Genomic DNA, 12,917 nt, shown 5'->3' with positions numbered 1-12,917 from the left:
TGCTCGGCAGGTACTATCTAATACACAAGTGCACCAACGGGCCCTTAGTTTAATAGTGACTGCGCAGTCACCCATTGATATCTCTGTAGGAGTACGGGACATTGGGTGGGGTTCTTGGGACACTGGGTTGGATCACCTAGTGTTGGGGAATCGTCCTGCGAGACGTCACGGTTAGTTATGTTATGAATGTGATGTGTCGTATTACATGTTAGTAAAGTCCTTAGTTATTATATATCTGTGTGTGAGTACTGATTATTAGTAATTGTCCTGCGAGGAACCACTCCCCCTCTGGTGGGAGCCATCGCAGGTGGAGGCGCTGCATCGTTGTAAGTGATCAACCCTAGTGTAATTGCCCCAGGTTCCCCGTGGCGGAAGCTCAGCCCTCCTGTGAGCCAACAGGTTATGCACCACACCTGAGTAACAATATATGTTCCTTGCACCTACACCATATCTGCGATTGGGTGGGGGAATACCCGTTACACACATATTGGAACTAAGCGCTTCAGACATAAAAGTAACATTAGGGGAAAAAAGAGTCCCTACCACAAAGAGCTTTCAATCTAATTGGTACGTAGGAAGAACGTACAGAGACAGCATGAAGGTATTCTGATAAGTGTGTCTGCAATGCGCCACAGTCGATGTATGAAGTGTATAGTATCAGCCACGGAGATACCCATATGCTTTGTTAAGGAGGTGGGTTTTAAGATAGATCTTAAAGGGGGATAGAGAGGGTGTTATTCAGATTTTGAGGGAGAAGGGCAATCCAGAGGTGTGGGGCAGTCAGTGAGAAAGGTTTAAGGCGGGAGAGGGCTTTAGACACAAAAGGAGTATAGAGAAGACATCCTTCAGCAGAACGCGAGAGTCAGGATGGTGTATAGCGAGAAATTAGGGCTGAGATGTAAGGAGGGGCAGAAGAGTGTAAAGCTTTAAAAGTGAGGAGAGTGGAGTGTGTGATCCGGGATTTGATAGGAAGCCAGGAGAGGAATTTCAGCAGGTGAGACGCCGAGACAGATTTATGAGAGAGTAAAGTGATTATGGCAGCAGCATTTCGGATAGATTGTAGGGGAGACAGGTGAGAAGCAGGAAGGCCGGACAGCAGTAGTTAAGACGGGAGATAATGAGGGCATGCGTCAGAGTTTTAGCAGTAGAGCAACAGAGGAAATTGTGTATCTTTGCAATATTTGGGAGGAATAAACTACAGGTTTTAGCTACATTTTTAATGTGGGAGGAGTCAAATATGACTAGGCAGCATGCTTGTGATACTGGTGTATGATAGTGCTTCCAATAGCAATGTAGAAGGAGGTTTCAGAGGAAGTATGAGGAGCTCTGTTTTTGACATGTTAAGTTTAAGTCTGCGGAGGGCCATCTAATATGATATATCAGAGAGACATTCAGAAACTTTGGTCTGTACAGCAGGTGTAAGTAAAAGTTTTTTTACCCAATGCTACATCCAATGTGACCAAAAATATTTAGGACCAGCAAAGTGATCATACTGTGTCTTTTGTTGGATACATTTGGTTACACCCAGTAGCACTCCTTTTGACACAAATATATGTAGCCCCCTTTCCCCTGCGTCTTGGGTGACCACGTGTGCTGCTATTACCTGAGTGGCAAACAGGAGGCCTTATCCTCCGCCACTGGGAGCCCGGGGTGTATATAACAGGTGTACTAACAGCGCCTCCACTTGAGAAGGATCTCACACAGGATAGTCCCGCCCAAGACCATACAGCCAGTAATGACACACAAGTATATGTAACAGTATTTACTGGACAGTACCTTATACAGTACTAATAATATTGCAACACAATACCATACAGTATGTAAGAACACCAACCCCGAAGTGGATCCCCACAGTACTTGGGTGCAGGGGCACCGGTGTCCCAGTGTCCAGGCTGCAATACCCTAACCCACCCCCAAGTGTGAGACAACGCTGCCCCACATGAATGTTTGGTGCACTTGTAGAAATACCTGCCTGGAGCTCCAGCCCGGGGTCGCTGAGTAAAACCAAGCAAACGGTCAGTCTGTTCCACCGAAGATCCACCTCCGCGTGGGGTGGTATCCGGTTGGAGTGTCCCACCTTAGAATAGTCTCTGATTTGGTGCCTGGTCTGGACCCAGATGCAGACCGCGCACACCGCATGCGTCCGTTACCGCTGGACTGATCAATACTAATGTGCTAAGGGAAGCATCCCTGCCTTAGGGCCTGCCCTACAACACACAAGCTAATGGTGAGGGGTCTAGCTGGGCCCTAAGGGGGTATTCTGGCCTAGTCCAGTGGAGCACTTCTCCCTGGACCTTACCTACCCCCTTGCTGTCTTGCTTCCGACCGGCGTGGCTCTCCTAGCGCACCAAATGTAACTACCTTGCTGCAGGGACTCCTCGCAGCCCTATTAGCTGTTGCGCGCCATGTGGTCTTCGCCCTAAGGGCTGCTGGGGCTTGTAGTCCCCTTACGGAGCTGTTTCTAATGGCCGCCGCAACTATGCTACTCTGCGCATGCGCCGGGTCTCACATATGCGCAATAGCTTCCAAGATGGCGGCGCCCTGCAAAAGGGAGCCGCCAAGAGAGGAGAGGGGCAGTACTGGATTTGGTCATATCAAACAATGTAGAAGTAATACCCAAATGTTCCAGGACTTGAATATTTGTTAACAGTGATCATAACATGGTCTCATTTGAAATAAATTATCAAAAAACAGATTACTTGGGTATAACAAAGACCTTAAACTTTAGAAAGGCAGATTTGAATAAACTGAGGTCTAATCTACAAGTAATACACTGGGATGATGTTTTTGCAGGGAAAAATGTAGAAGATAAATGGGCAGTCTTTAAAACATTGTTAGAAAAGCACACTTATCAGTGTATAACCTTGGGTAATACGTATAAAAGAATTAAGTCAAAACCAATGTGGCTAAATAAACAGGTAGGGGAGAAAATGGACAAGAAGAGGAAGGCGTTTAGATTCTTTAAGTCAGAAGGGACGGAGACATTGTATCAGAATTATAAGGAATGTAACAAAAATTACAAAAGGGCAATCAAATTACAAAAATGGATAATGAAAAAAGGATTGCAATCGAAAGTAAGGTCAACCCTAAAATGTTCTTTAAGTACCTTAATAACAAGAAAATGAGAAAAGAAAATATAGGACCCTTTCAGTGTGAGATGGGTAGGCAGATTATTGGAGATAAGGAAAAAGCAGAGGTATTAAACAAATTATTTGCCTCTGTATTTACCAGGGAAGAATCAAGTTCAATAGTAGTGCCGCAGGAGGAAGCCACAACCTCCATATTAATGAACAATTGGTTAACTGAGGAAGAAGTTCAAAAGCGACTTGAAAAAAAATAAAAGTAAATAGGGCACCTGGCCCCGATGGCATACATCCAAGAGTTCTCAAGGCGTTAAGCTCAGTAATAGCAAAACCATTATATTTAATATTCAAGGACTCCATTTCCACAGGCTCAGTACCACAAGATTGGCGTAAAGCAGATGTGGTGCCTATATTTAAAAAGGGAGATAGATCACAACTGGGGAATTACAGACCTGTAAGTCTGACTTCAATAGTGGAGAAACTACGTGAAGGTTTAATACGGGATAATATTCAGGAATACCTAATGGAAAACAAAATTATTAGTAATAGTCAGCATGGATTTATGAAGGATAGGTCATGCCAAACTAACCTTATTTGTTTCTTTGAGGTGGTAAGTAGGAATTTAGATCAGGGTAATGCAGTTGATGTGGCTACTTAGATTTTGCAAAGGCTTTTGATACGGTTTCACACAAGAGGTTGGTGTACAAAATAAAGAAAATTGGACTAGAGTAATAATATATGCACCTGGATTGAAAACTGGTTAAAGGATAAACAGAGGGTTGTCATAAATGGAACTTTTTCAGGTTGGGCTAAAGTCGTGAATGGAGTACCTCAGGGATCGGTACTGGGACCCCTGCTTTTTAACTTGTTTATTAATGACCTTGAGGTTGGCATCGAGAGCAAAGTCTCCATCTTTGCTGATGATACTAGCTTGTGTAACATAATAGAATCAGAGCAGGATGTAATTTCTCTTCAGAAGGACTTGGAGAGACTGGAAACGTGGGCAGGTAAATGGCAGATGAGGTTTAATACAGATAAATGTAAGGTTATGCATTTGGGATGCAAGAATAAAAAGGCGACTTACAAATTAAATGGGGATAAATTAGGGTAATCCTTGATGGAGAAGGATTTAGGAGTGCTTGTAGACAGCAGGCTTAGCAATAGTGCCCAAAGTCATGCAGTAGCTGCAAAGGCAAACAAGATCTTATCTTGCATCAAACGGGCAATGAATGGAAGGGAAGTAAACATAATTACTGTATGCCCCTTTACAAAGCATTAGTAAGACCTCACCTTGAATATGGAGTACAATTTTGGGCACCAATCCTAAGAAAAGACATTATAGAACTAGAGAGCGTGCAGAGAAGAGCCACCAAATTAATAAAGGGGATGGACAATCTAACTTATGAGGAGAGGCTAGCTAAATTAGATTTATTTACATTAGAAAAGAGGCGTCTAAGAGGGGATATGATAACTATATACAAATATATTCGGGGACAATACAAGAATCTTTCAAAAGAACTATTCATCCCACGGCAGCCCAAAGGACTCGGGGCCATCCCTTAAGGTTGGAGGAAAGGAGATTTCACCAGCAACAAAGGAAAGGGTTCTTTACAGTGAGGGCAGTTAAAATGTGGAATTCATTACCCATGGAGACTGTGATGGCAGATACAATAGATTTGTTCAAAAAAAGGTTGGACATCTTTTTAGATAGGAAAGGTATACAGGGATATACCAAATAGGTATACATGGGAAAGATGTTGATCCAGGGATTAATCCGATTGCCAATTCTTGGAGTCAGGAAGGAATTTATTTTTCCCCTTATGAGATATCATTGGATGATATGACTCTGGGGTTTTTTGTTTGCCTTCCTCTGGATCAATAAGTATAGATATAGGATAAAGTATTTGTTGTCTAAATTTAGCATAGGTTGAACTTGATGGACGTACGTCTTTTTTCAACCTCATCTACTATGTAACTATGTAACTATGTAAGAGCCTCCGGTGACTCGGTCGTCTTATCTATGGGCCGTGACTCTCCCGCATCTACCGGCGCTTGCTGGACGCCCCCGCGCCCCTCCCCTGCACTATCAGAGGAAGAGAAGGGGACAACAGCGGAACCGGGGGACCTGGTATATGATATGATGTGGTGGGTGTTGGGGTTAGAGCTCGCTGGGATTGTGTGTGTCTGAAGCAGTGATATGCTGAAAACATGACCTGTTGTTGGCTCTTGAGGACTGGAGTTGCTCGCCCCTGATCTACGAGCTGCAAAACCGATGCAAAAAAAACCCGGTACTATCTAATATTATTGCCAAGGATCACGGAGACGGTGCCGCAGGTCACATGGAGAGCTGACAGCGGGATTCAAAGCTGGTTAATTTACTACAGAGGCAGTGTTCTTACCACTAACCTACTCCTTCAACCTAAGCAATGTCATTAAAAACCGCCTGTTTTATGAAGAATGTTTCTAGCTGTAATGAATTGCAGAGCCTGATGCAGCATTGAGGGGACACACGTTCCTAGATGAGAAAAGGAAACCGGTGCAATAACGTTTGAAGGAAGAACTGTACCATTATGTTCTATGGCTGTATGAAGAGCAGTGGACACGCCTTAACCCTGTAGGTGCCACATATTAACAAACAAGAATGCTGTCCTGGCAGACAAACTAGTCTGACTGCATACTTTTATTGATGCTGCCACGTACTAACGAGCTTCATGCCTCCCTTTAATTACTTTACTTGAGTACTGTACATTTTTCAAATGTTACTGTGTAACATTTAGTTTAAAGCAACAACCAACCTTATTATGTTCTACACAAGCGGTGCTCAACTTCAGTCCTCAAGCCCCCCCAACAGGTCAGGTTGTCAGGATATCCCTGCTTCAGCACAGGTGGCTCAATCAATCCCTACTTCAGCACAGGTGGCCCAATCAGAGGCTCAGTCTTTGACTGAGCCACCTGTGCTGAAGCAGGAATATCCTGAAAACCTGACCTGTTGGGGGGTGCTTGAGGACTGGAGTTGAGCTCCCCCTGTTCTACACCCCCTGTTCTACACCACAACTCAGTGCCCTACAAAACAAAATAACACAACTTCCCGTACTGTAGATGTATGTATGTATGTCTTTATGTATATAGCGCCATTAATGTGCATAGCGCTTCACAGCAGTAATACAGGTGACAATCATATAAATAACAATTTAAGTGCTTCAGACTTAAAAATTAACATTTAGTAAAAGGAGTCCCTGCTCCGAAAAGTTTATAATCTAATTGGTTGGTAGGAAGGACGTACAGAGACAGTAGGAGGGCATTCTGGTTAGTGCATCTGCAGGGGGCCAAGCTTTATGCAGCAGGTGTATAGTATTAGCCGCGGAGCTACTCAGATGCATGCACCTCTTGTAACTACGTCTACTTTTGCAGCACAATTTTTGTTCATTATTTAAAATGTAACTATGAAAATACTTTTCGCGTGAATACTGTCTCTGTGCTTCTGTCCTCCTCTATCTCACAACAGGATAAGGCTGAGAAGCCACAGCAGTATGTGGTACCACTTTGTATGATCTTCTGGACCACCAATAGTTCTTATGCTACATCTGCAACCCACAAAAAGGATAATTTAGTCCAAGAGAAAGAAGAGGGTACAACCATATTGGAAATAAATATTCAAACATGTAGAATAAAAGCAAATTAGCAATACCTGGCTCGCTAATTACACCATGGCAGAATCATGTCTAGAAGAGGAACTCCATGGTCATTTAAGTCCAGGAAGAAACCATCACCTACCTTTTCGATGAGCAAGCAAAATACAAAACACCTACCTGAATAGCTGGATGAAGCCAGTTTGAAGAAGAGATAACAGAGTTTTATTTGGGGTACTTTGGGCAGGAAGGGAACATTGAGATATCTCAGCAATAAAACAAAGGGAGAGATCATTGAAAGTCTTGATTATTACCAATTTATTCACAAAAAATTACCAATAAAAACTCCAATAGGAGACCATCCATGGGGTCTAGGTATCAAGGACAAACTGGTGTAATTCTGAGGCAAAACAAACTACACCAAATGTAGACGACAAAAATTGTCTTTGATACATATGCCCAAGGGTTATGATCAAATCTATTACAGAAATTTTGTTACGCATCGCTTTCTATGTTCCGGACATCTAACTCGTCTTCTGGGAGTACTATGGCTATCTGAGAACAAGTTAACCACAAGATGAATGATCTTTTAAGCCAAAATGTTTGGGTTTCATTGAAATATGTCTTATTTTATTTTTGGGGTTGTTATTATTTTCACCCTTAGGCTGCGTCCCCACTAGCGCTGTGTTCCCACTATCTATATATGTAAGTTCCCCGCACCCCCCTCAGCAAGGCTTGGCGCATGGGTAAACAATTTTTTTTACTTTCGAGCGCGCTCAACCTGCCCGCAAAGCCTTCTCCCCCCAACGCACTTACGAAATAGCAAGGATGCCCGGCGCTCATGCTTGGAGAGCTGGTGACGTCACCGCTCTCAAGCATGAGCGCGGTCAGCCTTAGGCTGCGTCCAGGGTCAGCGCTTAGGCGCTGACCCGTGCTGAGGCACGCTGATGCTTCTCAGTGAGCCCCTGCAGCCGCAATGAGAGCGGCTTTAGCAGGGGCTCGCGCACGCTTCCGCAAGCGTGCGGAAGCGTAGGTCTTTTTCAAAAGATAGATTTTCGCAATGAAGGCGAACCAACTCCGTGACGTCACAGCCCCCCCGCCCTTGACACGCCCCCGGACGGCGCGCGGACCAAGGTCAGGGTCAGCCTCCGCACGGCTGCAGTCCTATGGACGCAGCCTTAGGGCTGGGACCCACTGCGCCCGGCGGAGCTTTGCCCACCAGCAGGGGAATCCTCCCGAGCCGGTCCCGGTCCCGGTCCCCCCTGGCTGCACAGCTCACTACACGCTGTGACGCATCAGCCGCTAGGGGATACAAGAGAATTGTAATCCCTAGCTTCGACGCGTCACGTGGTGTGGCTGTGAGCCAATGGGGAGGGGAGGCTTCGGGGAGCGGGGAGGAGTGTGGAGTGCCTGCCTCTGTCTGTGTGTCTGTGTATGAGTGCCTGCGTGCGTGTGTGTGTGAGAGAGTGCCTGCGTGTGTATGAGTGCCTGCGTGTGTGTATTAGTGTGTGTGTTGCTTGTGATTACTTCAATCAGCAGCTCCAGCCCGAGCCCGTGGAGGGAGGGGGGGGAGAGTAGCGGGTCCCTCGCTCAAGCCACGCCCCCCCTCCCGCTCAAGCCACGCCCCCCTCCCGCTCAAGCCTCCCAGTCCCGCCCCCATCAGACCGCATATTGCAGTCTGTGTATGTCAGCGCCCCGCCTGTCTGCAGTGCGGGAGCGCTGACGGAGGGAGCGGGGCCTTAGCCTTAGCTGTTTGGCTTCACCCAGAAACTCCTCCCAGAAGATTTACTGACAGCCATGCTATTCCCAGAGGAAACACTAGGGGGGGGGGGGGGAAGCTTTGTAGCCAACCAAAGACTGTAACATCATTTTCGGATTGGGTTCAATCATGCACATGGATGTTTTCTGTCTTGAGTGTGGATATTGTATCATTTTGTTGCAAATACACAGTTACTAATCATGACTTCCTGTGCCCTTCCTTTGGTTGAAGGTATTTCTACTACAGAGATGTAGCTTTGTAGTAAGGAATCCTTCAATAGTGTACATATTACCTGTGCTCCTCCCTTTATGAAGTACAGGCATACCCCGCATTAACGTACGCAATGGGACCGGAGCATGTATGTAAAGCGAAAATGTACTTAAAGTGAAGCACTGCCTTTTCCCCACTTATCGATGCATGTACTGTACTGCAATCGTCATATACGTGCATAACTGATGTGAATAACGCATTTGTAACAGGCTCTATAGTCTCCCCGCTTGCGCACAGCTTCAGTACAGGTAGGGAGCCGGTATTGCTTTTCAGGACGTGCTGACAGGCGCATGCGCGAGCTGCCGTTTGCCTATTGAGCGAGATGTACTTACTCGCGAGTGTACTTAAAGTGAGTGTCCTTAAACCGGGGTATGCCTGTATGCAGCTGGTAAAAGGATTTGCCTAACATTGATGGAAAACAAAGAACAATTCACGCGCTCCTCCCAATTGGGCTAAAATAAACTAGTGACATTTATACATTTAGAACCCAAGTCTGTGTAACAAATGAGTCATTTAGTTGTATCTTTTGAACAAAACATGATTCAAGCCGATTGATGCGTTCAAGAGCAACACCCGAAGCACTATCTCATATCTCCTCCCTAATAATGGTGCTGGAGAGGTCATTTATCAAAGCTATATATATATTTTTAAACTAGAGCTACCAGATTTACCAAAGTAAAAAAAATCCCACTGCAAACAATTGAATCTATTTATGTTTTTATTGACAAAGCCTTGATTTCAATTGTATTGATTTATTTTGATAAATCTTTGTTCTGTATTTTTGCATCACATTTGTTTCAGTGGAAACCAAACAGGCAAACTTTTGTTCCAAGGATAATTCTACATGTTAAAGGAAGATGACTCTTTTTCATAAATATATGGACTGGTGTAAGTTTTCTAAATATATTTTTACATTTTTATCGAAATCGGGGAGACCTGAAGGAGGAAGCTTGTAGTTTATGGTGTTTCCAAAGTGTAGCCATGCCATCTGTGGCTACTAGTTTGCTTCCCTCCTGGCAGTAAACCCTGGTATAAGCAGGCCTTGCCAGTAGTTGTTACAGGGTTTTCCCCTCCTTGGTACTGCATTTGAGTGACAGCGGGGGGCGGTGACATCAGGCCTCGGCATAACCAATCATGAATCGGACCTGGTGCCCTCCTCCTGGCTGTACTTAAGGGCAGGTACCGCCCAAAATTAGCAGTGCCGTTCCCCACTCGAGTGTGGACCATACCTCTGCCTCTGTTACGGAGGCAGGGAAGAGCTAGGATGGCTGCGGGTGCACTTGGCCTGTAGTGACGGTCCAGGGACCATCTTTCACTGGTAGCTGTGAAGTACTGCATTGGGCAGAAACCTGTATGTTACTGTACTGTACAGAAGAGATAATAAACCGTTCCTGTTATACCTCCTGTCTGGTGCGTGACCTTACCGGGGGGAGAGGTAATAGTTCTACCGTGGGAGATCACCTTCAGTTCCTGGAGTCTACGGCAGATGGAGGCGCTGCACTGCTAAAGGGATATGTGGGGTATGAACCCCAGAACCTTGTACCTGTGTCCTCACTACCATCAGCAGACGACTCAGCCCTCCTGTTACCTGCAGGTATATGCACCACACGATCGGTAATGGCCAAATCTCCCACCGGGTGAGGAAACACCATTACAAAAAACAAGCACTTTTATTCACACACACTCTCATATCAACCCTCCTATATAATAGGGTGCAAAGTGTTTAATGCATAGGGGCCTAACCAACAGCAAATGATCAAAGAAATAAGTCTAATTACAAGACTCAGATTGATCTATTTATATATGTCTTAAAGTAACTTTAAAAATATATTGTTTTAAAGATAGCAGTCACCAATATTTTCCCTGTAATCAGTGGCGGATTTAAAGATCTGCCGCCCATATGCACTTACCTTGGGGCTGCCGCCTCCTTCAGCGTCACGTTGTGAAATGATGCAGTGATTACGCGTTTCCATGACAACACGGCACACTGTGACGTCACGTTGACATGGCAACGCGTCCCTATTTGACGCTGAAGGAAGTAAGGGCATAAAGAAGGTAAGAACTTTACAGAGGCCCCACACGTCTCACCCGGAAATCAGTGGAAGAGAGCGGGGCCTCTGTATACGGTCTAGGACATTTGGCCGCAACCAAAACGCTGCCAGGAAAATTCGCAGCGATGTCCCGCACGCGCGCTCCCTCGGAATATCGCCTGCTCCGAGAAGTGTCTGTTTAAATGTCCCACGTGGGACCGCTACACCTGCCATCTTTAAAATGTACCGCGTGGGATATTTCAACATGCACAAACAATTTTCTTCAAAGTACAGGTCTCCTCTAAGGCCGTGACTATAGTGGCACCGCCAAAACAATTACCTGCATTCCTTGAAGGTGCACATAGTGCGCAATGGGGGGGCAGAATCCTGGAGAGACAAATGAATTTGTGATGGCCTCATGACGTCAGTGTCACGTCAAGTGGTTCAGCCAATCGTGGCGAACTGCTCGCGTGACGTCACGGGCTACGCCTCCTGTCACCTCCCTACAGTGCAGGTTTCGCGCGCGAGTGACGTCACACGCACCCCACGGCGGACACTATAATCGCAGCCTGAGGCAGAGATACAAAGTAGAGATCTACTCGCAAGTTCGTAACGCAATTCTCCATGTAAGGCTGCACTTATAGTGCCGGCGACAGTGACAGCGACGTCGCGGCAAAACAAATGCGTTGCTGTCGCGACGGTTTGGTCGCGATCGCTGGGACTCATCTCTATTTGATTTTTCCAGCGACCGCAGCCGGCACTATAAGCATAACCTTAGGCTTCGGCCATGGTGAACACTGGAGAGGGCGCAAGCATTCGCTCGGCTTCCCCGCCGCCTGCAGCAGAAGAGATCGGTGTCCTGCATGCAGAGGAGACGGTCCGCTCACGTGACCTGGCCACCGCGTGTAAAAACAGATTTTTCTGTTTCCTCCTGTACCGCGAGCGCCGACGCCTCTGCTCCCGCGCGCTCTATAGACAACCTCATAGAGGCACATCTATGTGATCACGCCGCGGTCACAGCCAAGAACAGTGGAAAGACAACGTTTCAGGACCTTTCCTCAGGTGATCCTGCTGAGCAGCTCTTGACAGCTAAATTGACTTGGCCAAGTTCAGGATTCAAACCCTGGTCCGCACCGTTTAGGCACGTTCTATAGTGCCGGGCGCGTTCTACGCCGTGCGCGCGGATTTTTAGTTGGCTGACGTTAGTCAGCCTTTCTATAGAAGGGCCGCGCGTGCGCACAGCAGGGAGAGGGGAGCCGACAGACAGCGGCGAAGATGAGGAAATTCATCTTTTCGCGCCGCTGCCTGCGCTCGAGTGTGTGTATGGGTGTGTATGTATGCGTGGATGTGTGTTTATATGGATGTGTGTTTATATGGATGTGTGTTTGTGTGTGAATGATTGCAGAAGTTAAAAATAAAATATTTATTAAAGTTTTTTTTTTCATTAAAAATCTTATCTAGCACTTCCTTTCACTCACACAACCCATGCACACACATATATACATTACCTGCAGCTCCCGGCACTATATACAGGAAAAGCATGCGGCACGTGCACGCGCGTTCGCATAGGCACGCGCGGCCGCATCCTGTATATAACAGCCCTTTGAGGCAACAACACTCACTAACCTCTGAGCTACATACTGTATGCAGCTAGGCTCCGCCCACCGTTGTAACCATCCTTTAGTGCCCACCTGTTTACTGTATCACAACAACCTGCCCCGCCACCTATTTCCTCTGGGTCACCTGATCGTTGCATTTGTGTCTGTCTGAGATTGACACCTAGCTTCCCTGCTGGTGGGCACGCGCCCTCCCAGCTGCTTGTGTGTGGTGGGTGGGGCGGCGGTTGGCTTTTGAAGCTTCGCTCGCGCGCCTCCTCGTGACGGCAGTTGAGGGCGGGCTCGCTGTTAGGAAGAGGCAGTTACACACAGCGTCTCCCGGGCAGCGGAGAGGAGACCGGGCCGAGGGCTGTCGTCGTCCCGTGAGTGTTATTGTGAATAAGCCTGTCTTTCCGCATCCGCGACACTTTTTCGCTCATTAACTGTGTTTCTGTTCACAGAGGGCAACCCCACCCAGGGCTAAAATGCACCAGTGGCAGGTATGTGTGTAAGGAGTTACATGTCAGGGACGCGTGTAGGGGTGCGCAGTG

At 46.5% G+C, this 12,917-nt stretch overlaps 1 protein-coding gene across 4 annotated transcripts in view; it reads left to right on the top strand.

Moving 5' to 3' along the window:
• The first annotated feature begins 12,602 nt into the window (after positions 1–12,602).
• The window catches only part of ENPP4 (ectonucleotide pyrophosphatase/phosphodiesterase 4), a 26,085-nt gene continuing 25,770 nt past the window's right edge, over positions 12,603–12,917 (top strand). Inside the window, exons 1-2 of one of the 4 annotated variants that reach the window (XM_075598542.1) lie at positions 12,636–12,749; positions 12,828–12,866. The gene's annotated coding sequence lies outside the window, so the exon portion shown is untranslated. Of the gene's footprint in view, positions 12,867–12,917 lie in introns of all 4 variants that reach the window. The other 3 variants (XM_075598540.1, XM_075598541.1, XM_075598543.1) reach the window with 3 other exon arrangements.

The sequence above is a fragment of the Ascaphus truei genome, chromosome 4 (assembly GCF_040206685.1).
Source record: "Ascaphus truei isolate aAscTru1 chromosome 4, aAscTru1.hap1, whole genome shotgun sequence".
In the NCBI taxonomy this organism is placed as follows: domain Eukaryota; kingdom Metazoa; phylum Chordata; class Amphibia; order Anura; family Ascaphidae; genus Ascaphus; species Ascaphus truei.
The sequence above is the reverse complement of the archived record's forward strand: the minus strand, read 5'-3'. Positions and strand labels throughout refer to the sequence as shown.